Source organism: Opisthorchis viverrini (genome assembly GCF_000715545.1).
Source record: "Opisthorchis viverrini unplaced genomic scaffold opera_v5_139, whole genome shotgun sequence".
In the NCBI taxonomy this organism is placed as follows: Eukaryota; Metazoa; Platyhelminthes; class Trematoda; order Opisthorchiida; family Opisthorchiidae; genus Opisthorchis; species Opisthorchis viverrini.
The window spans coordinates 280,538-286,020 of NW_008751795.1; positions in this window are offsets into that span (position 1 = coordinate 280,538).

A 5,483-nucleotide genomic window follows, 5' to 3' on the forward strand; every position below is an offset into this window, starting at 1 on the left:
GCGGTGCGGTCAATATGCGTCTACACGATTTAGGTGCTACTTCAGCCGTAGCTTCCACTAGCTGCCTGATTTTCTGGAAGGAGATAGAGTTTGCGGTCAATATGCGTCTACACGATTTAGGTGCTACTTCAGCCGTAGCTTCCACTAGCTGCCTGATTTTCTGGAAGGAGATGAGTTAGAGGTTGCGCGTCTCACGGAATTTCTCCATGTGGGGAACTAAATGGTGAATGGAAGGAATGAATTCTGTTCATGGGGCTTGGAGTTTCACTTTACGTCCAGGCAGGGAAATAGGATTCGCTTCAGTAAACAATATATTGAGACGGAAAAACCAGAACTAACCACGTCATGCATAAGGAACGGAGCAATTTTTCGAAAGCGGAAGTTATTAGCTCTGCCCACTTGAGGCAACCGTAGAAGAAGCTGATGACAATACTAAGTAATAATTATGTAGATCTGATAAAACTGTGTTTTGGCTGATCTTTTGAGTATTTCACCGAGGGAGTACGCGGCTTTATTTTTCCCCATTTCACAACTGCAAGGTTTTGTCAGTACTACAAACAAAGACCAATTAATCGCCAGAGCTGCCTACCCATCTTGAGAGTAGACTGACCGAGATAGCATCTGAACATCAATTGAAATGTGTAAGATGGCTCACAATGTTATTTGTAATCTAATAGAAATCCATGATTTTGTGTCAATAAACTGATGGTTCCTCGCTGTGGAGCGAACATTTCTAATGGGCTTGTGGAAGTATGACAGGATTTATTACATCTGTGAAGTTGTATCTACTGAAACAGTATGTAGTTCTGTGGGTCAGAGTGGTACCTGAGGTGTGCTCACACATTGGTTGACCGAATGTGAAGACCAAGTATGAGTATGACCGTTTCAGCTGGTCGAACCTGTAATTCCCACCTCGAGCTCCAAATCAGTCACTGGAGGTGGTCAAAACATCCGTCCTAGTATAAATAGTGATGGACAGGAAGTTCGGCCCAGAATCAGATAGATCCCTCATTTGTCAGGTATCTTAATCGAGTTTCCACCTTGAGGCTAGTTCTGTTTTTCGCACATTCAGCTATACAGAGGAACTATGCCTGAGATCGCCTTTCGCTGTCATAACGAAGTATGTCGGAGTACGATTTTCTTGGATGATTATCGTTGTGAAGCTGCTTACTTCCAATAGCAAAATTCATGCGTATGTTTGCCCAGTTTAGCAATATATCTTTCCACAGTAACAAAAAACTACCAAAAGATGAGCATTGCCCCCTGGGTTGCTTCTGTAGAGATATTATCTTACCGTTGAGTCCTATGGCCATCGGTATGAACTGCTAAATTGGAATTAGTATACTCTTCAGTCAGTGGACACTGCAAGGTAATCTGGAGTACTATTATACGCTCAACAGTGCAAACATTTCATCAAACGATGGATACGTCAAAAACCACCTGTTATTCTCACATGTTGTCGTTGGTTAAAAAACAGCCAAAAGACCCACTGTTTCGGGCCTCACAAACCCAGTCGAAGGAAATTAAGTGTGGTGGCAACCATCTGATGCGCAAGCACAATAATCTGTGTCAATTTTGACCTTTTCAGGTTAGTTATCATAAAAGTAACTATTTGATGCTGTACGAACTACTCAAGCTCATTTGGTTCTCAGTATAAAATACAACAAAAATCCTAAAAACTCGTTGTTCTCCGCCTTTTAAGCTGTAAGATTTAGCTGAAAAGTTGATGTTTATAAGTGTATTTCTCAAACCGTCAACTTACTTCAGACAGTTTTATTCCAGCAGTATCCCGTTTACTAAACCCAAGGGTTCACAATTATCAGGCCTACAGTATATTCATACGTGGTTCTCTTTATGTCCAATAAAAACTTTAGCCCGACTAAATTTGTGAAACTGTTCCCGACCTGGAAACGGTTAGCAGTTTTCAGCAGATTCAGTGTGGCGAACAAATTCCCGTGACATTTTAAATTGGTTCAAATGATTCATTCCGCTGGAACACGCAGTAGCCCTTTTCTTTATGGTCGCTTAGATGACTGTCTATCTAATCTAAACTGACATATTTTATTGCCCTTTTCAGAAAGAAAAGTGAAATATGATTCAATCTGACATGCAAACTGAATGTGATGACAGTCGTCTGAAATCACCATATTATTGTCTTAAGTAAATACACCGTAGTAAGGAAACTGGCCATTGGCAGAAGCACCCTGTTTAGTGTAACTGGGAGAATGAAACATTGCCATAAAGTTCTGTGGAAACCATTGTGACACAGTGGATATATATTTGGCAACCTATTGGCATCTGGTTGCACGAAATCAGGAATTTTTTTCCGACGATGACTGCGCCGGGTGTCATCAAAGCATCTTCAAATGCAAAATCCAAAGCTCCCTAATTTCTCTAAAAAAATCTAAAAAGTATATAAGAATCAACCAGTTTCAAGTTACAGTCAAACTCATTTGACACCACGATTGTCAGGAGTTCTGCTACCCTATTCTCTAGTAAGCAACTGAACCTGAATCGTTCCGGAACCAGCTCCGATCAGATGTTGGGATAAATTTCACTGGAAAATGTTTTTATGTTTGATAGCTGATAGCGTCTGTTTCACAGGTTCAAATATCCAGCCCAAAACTAGTTTACCATTCGTGTATTTCAGTTATAAATTAAGATGGCGTTATTCATCTCGACAGCTGGAAGAAAAGAAAATTCGCGCAGTTTTTTGTTGTCTTTGCTATTAGTTACATAAAGTGGACGATCGGTTTGTTGTGGCATGATTTAAAATTATAACGAATGCGTAGACGGCACCAGACAATATGGAACATTCATCAACAGCAGAGTTGATGTAATCCCAGGAAACTTCATTTAACTGGCGCCATAAGGACAACGTTTTATACGTATGCTATCCAGAATGCCTTTTTAGTAATCATGTTTTCTTATGGTAATAATTGTTAGTCGAAATTCCACCTAATCAGCCAAAGCCGATCTTTAAGACATGAATAGCTGTTGTCCATAAAAAATGAAAACTGATTAATTGTCATATTCTCCGACGACGTCTTCCCTATTAAACGCAGAGGGATCTCCTGGGTCTGAAAAATAGCTTTCAAGGTATTGTTTCACCGAAGACTCAGCGGCAAAGTCGATTCTCTACAATTTCTCCACGGTACTTTTACCCTAATACTGCACAGGCTTGGTCGTTTTCATGAATCGCTCAGCAGCGTTGATGGAGTGCAGTCCGTTAGCTTGCAAGTCACGAAGCTTTACTGTGCGGTCTTTACTCTGGGTGGATTCTGCACACATTCATCAAATTCCTCAGTTTTAAAATGGAAAATCATCTGGTTTAATCTCATTTTACTCGATTTAGTGGTACACCCACCGGAACTCGCCTGCCCCCCACTGTTCTTAGTGGAACTTGTTCAAACGTCCTTCAAGCATGGCTAAGCTCAGCGGGTGGAACAAGTGACTACGTACTTTTGTCTTGTTTGTGAACCCACTATTATGTTCAGAGAAGGCCGCAATATCGAGTGTGTACTGGATATTTCCGAGGTTTTATCATTGTGCCATTCGTCACGAAGGCTGGTGAAAGTCTGAAGGTAGCCCAAGAAGAAAAATAATTTAATGGGATATGTGAAACTTCCCCCTGGAAAGTTGTCACACGTGGAGCCGATCAAAAGTTTTGAACGCTTGATATCATTTCCGTTAGCCTGGTGCACGTGATCGCTTCGAATACTTTAATTCAGTAGACTGTGATATTCGTGTCACTTTTATGGATTCACCGGTACATAATTTAGACTTTCTAAATGCCAAATTTCGTAACTGTCAGACTGCAATATCTCTGTTTATCCAAAAGTTCGATGTAAGTTCGACGTTAGCAGTAAGAACGGCAGCATGCCGAAAATGTGCTCATCACTACCTAAAAATTCTAAACATCAAGCCATTCCTCCACATGGGACATCCGCCAGAACAGTTAACAATATTTCATCAGGAGGTGAACAACTTGAGGTTTGTATAGCCTATCAGCTTTTGCTGGGAAGCGCTTTTAAGCCACTGGCCATTGGTCTCTTTGGTTTTGAGCTGTATCAGAAAGGCGCACAAATCTAGTGAAAAAGAATACAATACCAGTCTTCTCCATACGGGGACAATGAAGGGAAGATCACGTACTCTCGTAGCCGTTGGGTGTAAGACAGCATTATCGGGAATTCAGCAGCAGACTGAAGCAAGCCACCGCAATCTAGTGAAAAAGAATACAATACCAGTCTACTCCATACGGGGACAATAAAGGGAAGACCGTGTACTCTCGTAGCCGTTAGGTGTAAGACAGCTTTATCGGGAATTCAGCAGCTGACTGAAGCAAGCAACCGCGACATGCAGTTCCAAGATTTTCCCCACATCGTTTTCAGATTTAACCTAACCACAAGGATCTGAAAGTTCATATGCTCCAGTCGTGCAATTTGTATATGAGTGGAAGACTGTGATTTAGTTCCTGAAAATAAACTAGAATATCGGTTTTCCCTCATTCACACAGGACTATTGGTGGATCGGTATATTACCTATGACTATTTAAGTTCTCTTATTTTGTGGCGTGGTATTTGATAAACTTAACAAATCAAATCCACGGGCGAAGGTTACTGGGAAAATCTCAGACAATCCGATGTACCAATCAGTCGCCATCTTGTAACACACACAACTTTGCTAATTCATAAATATCATGTAGGATCTTCTCGAAAACTGTTAAAACGTGTGACAGTAGTAGTGGATACACATCAAATTGTAGCATCTGGTGGTATCTATATACAAGCCAACGATATTTATAATCCAACACACTCACGCTGAAATATGTTTAAGCATAACTAGATTATTTTATTTTTGGAGAAAATGTATACTTTAATTTGACTATTCAAATAGCGCAATGTCATTAGATCTGGCGTATAATGCATCCACTTATTTCACAAATTATTTTTGCGTCAGTTCAATTGTCCTCGATTAACTATAGAATGAAGTTTTATGCGCGGACATGCTGTTAGGTGAGTATATGCAAATCCGTGATGTCATTTGTTACTCTCGTCTTTAATCTAATCTTTTGATCTGATAGCTGCGGGTAATTATTCTGTTGGAACAATGTTTGGCTTCGATGATTGATCCCCTTTGCCTATATATCACGTGTTAAGTTTATTTGGAAATCATGAGTACATACGTTTTGGAAGAAGGTCAACAGAGCGATGTCAGTTTCACAAGTTCTTGGAACCGAATTTTTCTTAGGCCATCTCAAGTTCAGAAGCCACGCAATTCCTACTGGCCGCAGAGCTACGATTCGGGTGATCGGACTGCACGTATTGATGGGGTGTTGCCAACTGAACGACTGCAGCTTGCGGTGTACCCGCTGCTGGATGGTTGCGGGCTGTACCTACGGATATCAGCATACAAGAGGATAATTCATCGTTTCTAAAGAAATCTGGTCGAAACTGTCCGAAAGGTACCTAAGCATGCTGTAA